Here is a 12,334-nt window from a genome sequence, read left to right on the forward strand (position 1 = left end):
CAGCACTTTTTAAAGGAGTACATATTAGAATCCCATAATTAGAAAAGGCAGGGGCATTCCTAGTTTTAGCCATCACTGAGGTATAGGTAATATCATCAGGAATCTGCCTCTTGCCCTCTATCTCTTAGCCCTGCTTCCTCTATGTTGACTCCTTTCTCAGACTGTTTCTCTCCGAAAGCAGCAAAGAGGGCCACTGGCAGCTTTAGACTTAAACTTGTCCTTATAGCCCATGAACCACCAAAAAGACACCTACCTCATCCCTGATAGTTCCAGCAAGAGCCCCAGCACAGGCTCAGACAGGCAGGCGGAGTCAGGTGTCCACTCTGGAGCCATCACAGCAGTCCAGTCGACGGAGTATTTTGATGGCCCCAAGCCTGGATCATATGCCCACCTCTGGGTACAGAGGTTGCAGTGCATCCCATCAGAATTCAAGGCCTGAAAACTGGGAAGGAATGGCACCCACAGAGATGTCAGACAGACAAAAAAAAACTTGGCCCTCTACAATGACTACGGCCCATGGTTTACTCCTCTGATAATAAAGACTGCAGCTGTTGGCTTTGGAAACGTATCAAGTGTCAAGTCTCAACTTCACAAACTATCCTCTTATAACCTGAGACTGTAAAACCATTAGTCTCAAATCATAGCCAGAGGAAAACTTTAGGGAAGGCCTGCATGGGCCACCTCAGCTCTGAAATATCTGGGATGGGATACCTCTGAGTGCTAGAGCACTGGCTCCTGGTTCAGCATATGTGTCTGCATATGGGTGTCCTGGCATTCAGCACTGGTGTATCAGCACAGCTCCACTACAGCTTCCTGACTTGGGATGCAAAGCTGTGAAATTCAACGAAACAGAATAACATCTTGGAAGCATTCATATTCTTTTGATGTACATGTGAAAACATTAAGATGAATATCTTTTTGGCAACTTGATGTCATACAAAGGGACCAAGATTTCTGTAGACGATAAGTACTGGCACCTTAGTTTTTAGATAGATCTCTCTAGAGCTTATTTTTTTTCTTAATACTGTATTATATACCAGCTATCTAAGGCAAAAAAAAAAAAAAGTTCACGTCAACATGTTTGTTTCTTTGGAAATACAGAAATAATTGAATTTATAGCTGCAGTATATAACTTATCATTTAGCATGATACCCCTGTCACAACAAGGTATCTTCTGAAACAAACATTCTAGAAAATCAGATTGTCTCCGACCAGGTTCCTACTAGTGAGTCCCAGAATACATAATATCTGTATAGTGCCCCATACCGAGGATTTTAATGCCCCACAAAGAAAAATGTCCTTCTATTAACAAACCAACAGTGTAACACCATGACCAATTTGAATAGCCCAACTCTTGAGTCCTCCAGCAAGAGAGAAGTCTTTGATAAGGAAAAGGGGTTCCAGCTTGAGCCTAAGCTGTGCCTGTGGCTAGAATTCAGACTTCTGGGGTCATGTCTGAAAAATAAGTGGAGCAACTCAACTAGAAAGCATTGGCTTGAGAGACTGGAGTGAGAAACTAGTTGAAAATAATTCACCCTGAGGTGAAAACATTTGCATGAGCTTGGCCCAACATCAATGTCCCAGTCTTAGAGGGCACAGCATGGTGTCAGTCTATGAAAAAGAAAAAAAAAAGAAGAAAGAAAAGAAAAGAAGAAAGAAAGAAAGAAAGAAAAAGAGAAAGAAAGAAAGAAAAAGAGAAAGGAGAGAGAGAAGAAAGACAAAATCTCTATAAAAGGATTTCTGTTAAAAACGATGGACAAGACTCATACTCAAGATTCTGCTCCATCCCAAAACCCCAGTAAAATAACAATAAAAAGATTTTCCTAAAGGTATAAGCCCATAAGGATAGATGTGAAGATGGGAGAGTTGATAACAGCAAAAATATTTAGGGAGCTAGAAGCTGATGAAAAAAAAAGGGAAATTGACATCACAAAACAAAAAAAGCTGAATCCTATTCTGGCCTTTAGGGAAAGCCAGGAGCAACCCCAATTTATCCCTCAGAACCTCCAAAAGGCTTGGGCACCTCTAGAAATAAGGAAAGAGGACAGGCTAAAACAGATTTCTTCAAAAGTCTTTAGCTCCCCACCCTCCCCTTCACTAACAAGGCTTATTCTCTAGAAACAGGTCTCTGGGTTGGGAGACAACAGCGCCATTGAGGGTGTGTGTACCACACTGGAAACAGGAAGATGAAGTAAAAACAGGAAGATGTTGAGACTCCCAGGCTGTTCTCTCACTCAGCTCCCATCATGCGAACAGTCAGGCTTACACCCCCTGACAGGGGTTTGGAAGAGCCTTCCCCAACCAGCTCAAGAGAAAAATTATTTCTAATTAATTAACTTCAGAAATCCCCCCACAAACAGCGCAGTCAGATCACCCTCCAGTACACCACACACACACACACACACACACACACACACACACAAGGGTTTCCAACCTGCTCCTGATACTCCATTTCTGCCTATGAGCAGGCAATTAAGGATACCAGCTCTTGGAGAACTTCTATTATGAAAGACAGAAACAAAAGAAACAAAAAGAAAAAACACCCTAGAAGAAGCAGACTATGCAGGTAAAGGAAACTTCAAGAAAATCTATCAGTAATGGCCTCAAAGAGTTAAGGGAAAATACTGCACTTATGAATACAAAAAAAAAATCTGATTTTTAATGTTTTCAAAGTACAACAGAAAGACTTAGAAAATAAAAATGTGAGAGTAGAAATGAAAAGCTCATTTAAAGGGCTAGAAGTTGGGATCCCTGGGTGGCGCAGCGGTTTGGCGCCTGCCTTTGGCCCAGGGCGCGATCCTGGGGACCCGGGACCGAATCCCACGTCGGGCTCCCGGTACATGGAGCCTGCTTCTCCCTCTGCCTGTGTCTCTGCCCCTCTCTCTCTCTCTGTAACTATCATAAATAAATAAAAATTTAAAAAAATTTTAAAAAAAGGGCTAGAAGTTAAAATTCAAGAAGTTTCTCAGGAAGTGCAACCAAAAAAAAAAAAAAAAAAGAAGAAAGTAGAAAACAAAGTTAATTTATAAGTAAAAGAAAAATATATATATTGAAACACCTTGATATACAAAAAACAAATATATCAACATATATATGAATATACACAAATACATATGAGACACCTCCATAATCCATGCACCAAAAAATATGCGGGAGGGTGTATACGTATATTTATGTGCTATATATGTTAATCACCTAGATATTGTAAGCCACCATGGAAATCTTATAATTTCCTCTTCTAAGCAGCTAATCAAGAACGCTGGACCAAATGGACGCGGGAGAGGGAGAGAGGAGGAACTGGCAAGCACGTGAAGGTGGAAGACTGCCAACCCAAACATCATCGCCAGATCCCTAGAATCTCGATGGTGATGGCGAAGGGTGAACAGCAATGACCAGGGCGCCCTCTCTTTGGGAGCCACCCTGGGTCGCAGTTTGGGACTTAACTATGAAATCCAAATTAGAAAAAAAAAAATCATGCCCACTTAGATTCTTTAATCAGAGCATTTCAAGAGCTTGGTTCCAGCCCCTCAAGCGGAGAAGCTGCATTTGCGCTGGGCCACTCAGGCCACATGCACACACAGTGGGGAGTCGGCTTCCCTCCGTGCGCACAGTGCTCAAGTTATTTGCAGCACATAGCTGGGAGGGTTAGGGGGTGTGCCTGGTATTATTCCCATGGCACTAGCACAAAACCGTGGAATTCCAGAGTGGGGACACTCCAGAGCGTGGCAGCAAACACAGAGGTACGGCTCCAGGGATCTGTGGGTGGTAAACACAGACTAGAGAACCAAAGGTGAAGGCATGACCTACGTGAGCCCTGCACCCAACCCACTCCCACAGCACCATAGCATGCATTTACCCCGTGCAATGGGGGCAAAATAAACACCCAGGGCAGAGGAGACATATATAGACTTATAGACCTATAAGTCTATAGGTCTATAGACTCTGAGACTTATAGACCACCGTCCTTCTGGCTGAATCCCAATTCACGTAACCAAAAATGATTTCAAAATAATGCAAACACCATGAAGGACATTAAATCCCATTGACACTTCCTAACACTTTCTTCCTTCTCCCTCTATTTCCTTCACAAACTAGAATTGCTCCCAAATCCTTCTCCCCAAATGCTCTTCCGGCCCTTGGCCCCCAGATGCCCCTTGGGATAGTTCACCTTCCTTCCACCAGGCCCAGAAAAGCAGGATCCTGCTCAGGAATGGGGACGGGTTTAAAAACTGGAAGTATTCTTATACTAGTGACCTTTATTCTCTCCTATTCTAAGAAAGAAATAGGGAAGGCATTAGCCAAAGAGTTCTTCTAAGGTGGTGGTGGTGGTGGTGGTGGTGGGGTGTGTGTGTGTGTTTCTGTAAGACAGGAGAAATTTAACCATGTCTTAAGAGAGGTAAAATTGTTGGGTACACCTAACATTATATAAACTGGATTTAGGAAAAGAAAATTGCTGTTGAGAAGTTGTGGAGAAGGAATAATGTAAACTCATAACCTGGTCAAGTCTATTCACACAGACAGCTTTAACACCAGTGCAAACACAATGAATAAATATATTCAACATCAATAAAGCCGAGCCGAAGTTGAAAAGGAACTTGGAAAATCAAAAATCCTGTTGTTTGGGATAAATTTTCTCCAGTGGATCGAAAGCCAGCTTTGGGGGCAGCCCGCAAAGAGAACAGATGGCTAGAGATACGACCATTGGCTCACGTTGGCTACTTCGGGCCTGCTAGGAAAAACTTAGAAAAGAAAAACCATAATAAGACTGGGTTTATTATATTTCACTTGTAATTCTTTTATTTTGGTGAGATATTCTTTCCTTTGACTTGACCACACAAGTAACATGTGGTTTTGTTTATCACATTGTGAAAGGAAAGAAAACTGGAACAGAGGTGCAAAGCACAGAGGGCAGTGGTGTGAGATGCTTTGTTCTACACTGACATGAAATCAAGTCCCCCAAAATACACGAAAACCGTAAAAAACACAGTGTCCATAAAAGAAACATTTTTCTCTTAATATTAAATGGGTCTTTTCCAAGTTGCTGCAATAAGCCAGTATGGCTTTTATAATCACTTTTATAAAAAGAGCTTTTAAAAATATTGAATGGGCCTCCCCTCTTTGCTTCCTTAACCTCCCAACAACCCAACAACGTAGGCCCGCGACACCACTCACAGTTGACAGTTCTCGGTAGCTCCAGACATACAAGTCGGCGAATTCCTTGATGACAAGACCAGCGCTTGAGAGACTTCACTGGAAATGCCCGCAGCGCCTGCCGTGTGACCACGCCGTGTGACATGTGGCCACGCAAGGAGAGAATACAGGGGGAGCAAGTGCTCAGAGCAATAGTGAGAACAAGAGTAAGAGCCCATCACACCGGTCGCTTGGGTGCTTTCCTTGAAAGAAAAACACTTTACTCTCCAGAGACTTCCATTCCAAAAATAAAGGAAAACACGCGCGGTCCAGAATACATGGAAATACTCAGAGACTGAAAAATAAATATATGTTGACCTTTAGTCTAGCAGGCACATTGTCAATAGACTTCCTCGAGACGAGCCCTGCCCCACTCTCTTCAGCTTCCCAGGTGCTCCCAAGGAGTCAGAAGGAGTCCCGGCCCCTTGCCTTCCCCAAACGCAAATCTGGAGGATTTCCAGGCTGAGGCCGAGCTGCATGGGATGGGCTGCCTCCAGAGAACCTGGGCGCGAAATCTGAGATCCCGCTGACTCGTACTTTCCTTTTGAATAGCAGAATGACGTCCTCCTTCACTTGCATTTTTGGTTTGTTTGTTTCACATATTACCATTATATATAGTCTCCACTTTTTCGGGTTATCAACTTTTTGTGCATGTTCAGAGTTATATTAGAAGAGTCCACTCTTTTGACATGGCTTCAATGTAGTTAGCAGTGAATTCCTGAGCACGGAAGTTTTACGTGAAGGGGAGTGACGTTAGTGTGCAAGCTATGCCGCACGAGGTAAAAGCATGTCAGGTCGGACCCAGACACAAGTATCAAGACGAAGGCGCTAATCATGCCAGGCTCCCTGCTTGCAAGTGCTGTGATGAGCCTATTTCCTTCATGCACTGAATTTTGACACTAGCCTATCTCAAGCCTACGTGAAATGCAAAGTCTTTTCTTTTTCTTTTTTTTTTTTTAAGATTTTATTTATTTATTCATGAGAGACTCATGGAGAGAGAGAGGCAGAGACACAGGCAGAGGGAGGAGCAGGCTCCATGCCCGACGTGGTCTCCAGGATCAGGCCCTGGGTTGAAGGTGGCGCTAAACCGCTGGGCCGCCCGGGCTGTCCAAAGTCATTTTTTTTCTATAAGAGATTTTTAAATTTCTTAAGAAATGACTGTGGAAATGGATTGGAAAGACCCTTTTCTAAACTTGCATGAATTCCAACTCTTAAGGGCCTTTCTAAAGAGCATTCTGGAGGGCAGCTGTATGTTATAGATTCGGAAAGCAGGTCCTTGGACAACACTCCTGAAGAGCAGAAAAAATACAGAGATTTTGAGAACAAGAGCAAAAGGAGGAGCTAATGCTCCCAACAGGTGCGTCCTAAAGCCACTGAGCTTCCCAGACTCTCCGCCCCCCAAACTAATGCTCACCCGTAGAACACTAGTTTTACAGGTTGCTTCCACTGAAGGGCCTGAGAAAGGTCATAAGCTGCAAGTGATCAGAAGACTGATACCCCTTAAAGGGCAATGGATAGACTGGGAGAGAACAGCAGGGTATATTTAAACAAAAGGGTTTGAGGGATATGCTCCTTACATCAGTGGAGGACTTCCCAAAACCTGTGTGTGGTCCGTACCATGTTTTCCCAATTTATTAGTCCTGTTCAAATATAACAGTAGAATCAACTCAGTGTGTGCTGGAAACTCCAGCCCCTTTTCCAGAAACTCCCTCCTGTCGTCACCTCAGACACTGTCATTCTAATCAGTGTCACATTCCAGACAATAAAATGGTAGAGGAAGAGGAAGAAAAAAACCTATTGCTCAGAAACCTAACCACTACTGAGCTCAACACCTCCAAATAGGGTTCTTACAGTTACCACCTCTCTCTGAGCTCAACCACCCAACCTGGGGCTCATCCTGCATGGCTGGGTGAGGACTGTTTCAAATGTCACATCACAGGACACATCAGTTGTCTTCATTTCTTCACCTCCCACTCACTCCTCAACTCATTCCCGTTGGCCTTATTACTCCGCCACGCTTACTACTCCACCAAAGGAGCTTTCATCAAGGCACCAAGACCTGAGATGACCATGTGTCCAGACCTTGTCTTACTAGATTCCTCAGCAGCAGTTGACCCTGGTGACCACTTCTCCCTCGAAGTCCTCTCTTCCTTTAGTTGCCCTGGCATTGCTCCCCTGGTTTTCCTCCTAGCTCTTTTCTCATCCTCCTCATTCTCCCTTCATCGCTCTTTCCTCTCAGCCTGGCCTTTACATGTTGGCCTTACTAAATCAAAGCTCACTTTCCTTCTACTGTATTTTCCTTCCCTGTGCCATCTTCCCCATATCCATAGCCAGCACTCTGCACAAGTCCAGGAGATGCGACACCCATCACACTCCAGGTAACTGGCTCTCCCTTGAGTTGCACAATGCATGGCTCTGTTTGGTCACAAGGGCTGTTCTATCCGCTCCTGTGGCTTCAATATCCATCTGTACATTACTGACCGCAAAATGTCTGTCCCAGGCCCAGACAACAATGAAACTCAAACCCACATATACAACCGAATACTTGAGATCCACTTGTTCGTCTCAAAGGCACTTCAAATACCATGTCCCAGCTGAACCCATGCTCTTCCTAGACAAATCTTTTAGCATTCCCTACCTTGGATTTGGGGCCAGCATCCATCAGGTTGCCCAACCTAGAGGCCGGAAGGCATTCCTGTCCCTCGCCCTTCTGACACCATCAACAAATGATCTGTTTCGTGTTTGTTATCTGTCTCCTTCCACTACAATGTAAGCCCCTTGAATGTTGGAATCTCTCTCACCATCACATCTCCAGAGCCCGAGGGATGCCTACCGTGTGACATTTGTTGAATGAAATAATAAAGTCCTATTGATTTTATCTATCTCTCAAGTCATCTCCATCCTCACCCAGCACCTTTACCTAGGTTGCTCCTTCAGGTTTTCCCTCTTTTCTTAGCTAATGCCTGTTCAATTTTCAAATCTCAATTCAAAGTCACTCCCTCAGATGAGCACTAGGTGTTATGCTATATGTTGGCAAATCGAACTCCAATTAAAAAAAATATATAAAAAACAAAACAAAGTCACTCCCTCAGGGAACTTCCTCTGATGTCCCCAGCTGGGCCAGGGCCCCTTCAGATGCCATGTAAATATATAAGACAGTATGCAATATCTGCTAATATAGAGCTACATACAAAGAACCTAAAGAGCACAGCGGAAAAGGTGATTAATCCCATTTAGGTGGGGGTGGCCAGAAAAGTCTCACTGAGTGGGTTTTGCAAGCAGATCTTTCACCCTTATTTCCTCATAGACTATTCTTAAAGTCAGAACATTCATGGAAATTGTTTAAGTCTTCCATTTTTTCTTTTCACCCAGCGACTCCCAAAGTCAACTCTAGATGGTTGCTGTCTAGAAACTTTGCTGTTCATTCTAAGGCCTCCTGTTTCTGTAGACTCACAACACCCTGAAACGTCTCCATTTTCTTTCATTTCTGTTCACTCTTCCCACACCATTCTCTTTTCTCTTTCTTTAAAAAGTAATCTCTTGGGATGCCTGGGTGGCTCAGAGGTTGAGCATCTGCCTTCAGCCCAGGGCGTGATCCTGGAGACCCGGGATCGAGTCCCATGTTGGGCTTCGTGCATGGAGCCTGCTTCTCCCTCTGCCTATGTCTCTGCCTCTCTCTCTCTCTCTCTCTCTCTCATGAATAAATAAATCTTTTAAAAAAATCCTTAAAAAAATAAAATAAATAATAAAAAAATAAAAATCTCTTCCCACTCATTCCCACTAGTGTGTTGTAAGTCATATCTTCTTAGAATAGATAAATTTTACAAGAGGCCCTTGAAAGAAATTGCTACTCTAAAAAATGAGTCTTCATATTCAGGTGGAGGGTCTGCTCCAAACGCTTCCATTTACAACAACAGGCAAGACCTTGTGTTCTGCCTGTAAGTAAGGCCAACGCTGCCAAAACAAACAGGACTTTCCAAGTTTGCTAGTTGTGTGTGCTCCTTGGGTTACTTCTTTTTCCAGCAAACATGAGAGCAACTTGAAATGACCATCACACTTGACTTTTGCCAAAGAACATTACCTGTTGTGACAGGTATCATATTCCAAGGAAAATCCAACAACATTCAGCTCCTCTGTGACATTTGCCTGGACTGTTCTTCCCTTCGCTTCACGCCTGGCCAACTCCTATACTTCATTCAGCCTCCACTCAAACATCACTTCTTCAGGGAACCCCTTCTCTTCTCCTGATTAACTCTCTTGGTAGCTTATGCTTCCTTCTCTAGAATACTTACACACATGTAATTACTAAAGATGGGTCTGTCTTGTTTTCAGTTGTATCTCCCAGGCTTAACACAGCACCTGGTACACAGAAGGTCCTCAAAGTCAGTATATATTGAATTGAATTGCTATATCTGTGCCCTCTACGTGCTTCTATTGCTACCACACATTGTACCGTAATTTATTTGTTTTCGTGTCTCTACTTCCTTTCACATTAAGTCCCTTCAAATAAATCATAAATGATTAATTTTTTAATTCCCAGAGTCTAGGACATTGTTGGTGCCTTCCATAAATGAGGGGAAAAAGGAAAGGAAAGAGGAAAAGAGAAAGGCAGGGGGAGAGAGAGGGGGAGGGAAATCTCGCTGGTTGGCATTTCTATAATTCCAGTAGTGTCTTAATATCAAACCCACATGTCTGTAGAGAATGACAACAAAAGCAAGAATCAGGCTCCCAGCTTTTGTAGACTCAAATTCAGAAAAATTCCAAATTTCTTTTTTTTAAAGATTTATTTATTTGAGAGAGAGAGAAAAAATTGGGGGAGGGCCAGAGAGTGAGAGAGAGAGAGAATCTCAAGCAGACTCACCTCTGAATGTGGAGCCCAACACAGGACTCGACCTCATGACCCTAAGAGCATGACCTGAATGAAAACCAAAGGTCAGACATTTAACCGACTAAGCTACCCAGATACCCCCTCCCCACAAAATTCTAAATTTCTGGGAAGTTTATTTAGTTAGAGTGTTTTCCGAGACCTATATCATTCTGACTTCCCTCCTTGTGAAAAGAGAAGGAAAACCAAACATTTCTGAGACCTGCTATGTGCCAGATGCTTTACATATAGCGTAGTTAGTTCAGCAACAGCCTAACTGAATATTCACTGAGTTGCTACTAGGTACCATGCACTTGATCTCAGGGATCAAAAATGTATTAGTATCCATTTTTAAAATATGGCTCCTAGAATGGAACACAGTATTTCTGTTATGTTCTGACCAATACAGGGGTTTGGGATGCTCTCTCTCTATTTCTTCAGCCCAGAATTCAACTAGGCCATTTTGCAGCTATAGCCTTTGGGTTGCCTAACAGTGCTTATGGTTAACAAACTCCTCTCTGAGGCTTTTGAAATTTAAACACCCTCAAGTCAGATTTCCCCCAGTTTGGACTGAGTCAATTGATTTCAAAATCTAAACTGAAAGTTTACACTTTTTTACTTTACATTGGTTTCACCATCTCTCAAACCTGGCCAAAAATGTTTAGTTCTTGATTTTATCATCAAACATATAAGACTGGCAGCCTGAGACCACAAAATGACCTTTAGCAAATCTCTTAACTTCTCTGCCAGGGCTACCATGTTGAACTCCAGAGACCCAATTTACCCCAGAGCCAAACAGCACCTATACAAACAGCCCCGCCGGATGTCGTGCAGTGGCCCGGCTTGGGATCTACCATTGCTCATCCATCAAATCCATAGATTAGAACAAAACCTCATTCTGTAATTTGGGGTCACTTACACTTTTGATAAACATTCCTTTGATGCTCTGTCCTATTTACTGATGAAATTACTGACTACAAGCAAAATATAGAGGAATATATATATTATATATATATATAATAGATATATAATATATATATATATATACACACACACACACATACATCCCAGGTCTTACTTTGTGTTCTTGAGAGACTCCTTTAACTAGGTCAACAGTCATCCTTCACTTCCTTTAGAGCACCATAGGTCTTCAAAAGTGTGGAAGACAGCAAATTGCCACTTCCTCGTCATACTGTGCAAAATCCTCATGAGCTACAATATATGACAATGTGAAATATATATTCTGAAAGTCCCTGGAAGGAAAAAGCTGATTGATGATTCATCTTACCAATCAAGGAAATAAAATAACTAAGAGTTACTGATACCAGGCCTGTGATCTATGATGTGCCTTTCTCTTTCAGGGTTGTCTAGGCTAACACCCATAATGGTGAAATGGGAAGATAAGACAGGGAAATGCCATGCAACGTAGTGTTGGTAGAAGATGAAACCGATAGTACTATATTTCTTTAGGTTACCAATTATATCTCCTGAAAATAGGTAGTAAATTAGGAAATAATTCAATGAAAGGAAATATTATAAATGTTCTATAAAAGTCAAAAATTAGCACGTGTAAAAGCCCTGTGTGCAAATAGGCAAGAGCTTAGTGAGATCAAGAAACTGAAAGAAACCAGAATGGTAAAGCTCAGTAGGCAAGGGGAAGAATGGTGGAAGGTAGGCCATGGGGGACCAGATCATACAGATCTGTCAGCCAGGTAAGGATCCTGGGCTTCTTCCCAAGTGTGACTGAAAACTGTTGACAAAAAGTAGAGGATTAGGTTAGTAAATAAGGCTATAGCATGAGAGTAACCATCACTGATTTCCAAAGTGCATTCTGAACACTTATCTGTGGAACAGATGTTTTGTTGTATATTTTTTTAAGTTTCACATTAAATTAATTTGAAGAAAATGTGTAATATTCTCATTCTTTACCTTAAAGCAAGATTTCTCTAGATTTCTTCTTTGAGAAATCCTACAGTGATTTATTCACTTTCACAACTTTCCAAACTGATCTGACCTCAGAGATGTTTTATTTTCCCCAAGTAACGTAAGTTAAAATCCCAAGAGGGGATCCCTGGGAGGCTCGGCAGTTCAGTGTCTGTCTTTGGCCCAGGGCGTGACCCCGGGGTCCCGGGATCAAGTCCCGCATCAGGCTCCCGGCATAGAGCTGCTTCTACCTCTGCCTGTGTCTCTGCCTCTCTCTCTTTCTCTATGTCTATCATGAATAAATAAATAAAATCTTTTTTAAAAATCCCAAGAAACTAGCATTTGTGAAATATCTTT

General features: G+C 42.5%; 1 long non-coding RNA gene across 1 annotated transcript in view; it reads right to left on the reverse strand.

Moving 5' to 3' along the window:
* Positions 1 to 818, reverse strand: part of LOC129516527 (uncharacterized) — a 138,720-nt gene extending 137,902 nt beyond the window's left edge. The window contains exons 1-2 of the long non-coding RNA XR_008665784.1: positions 712 to 818; positions 254 to 442 (exon numbers count right to left, since the gene is read on the reverse strand). This is a non-coding gene — a long non-coding RNA (uncharacterized LOC129516527). The remainder of the gene's footprint in view (positions 1 to 253; positions 443 to 711) is intronic.
* Between the last annotated feature and the right edge of the window lie 11,516 nt (positions 819 to 12,334).

Source organism: Nyctereutes procyonoides, unplaced genomic scaffold (assembly GCF_905146905.1).
Source record: "Nyctereutes procyonoides isolate TBG_1078 unplaced genomic scaffold, NYPRO_anot_genome, whole genome shotgun sequence".
NCBI classification, from domain to species: domain Eukaryota; kingdom Metazoa; phylum Chordata; class Mammalia; order Carnivora; family Canidae; genus Nyctereutes; species Nyctereutes procyonoides.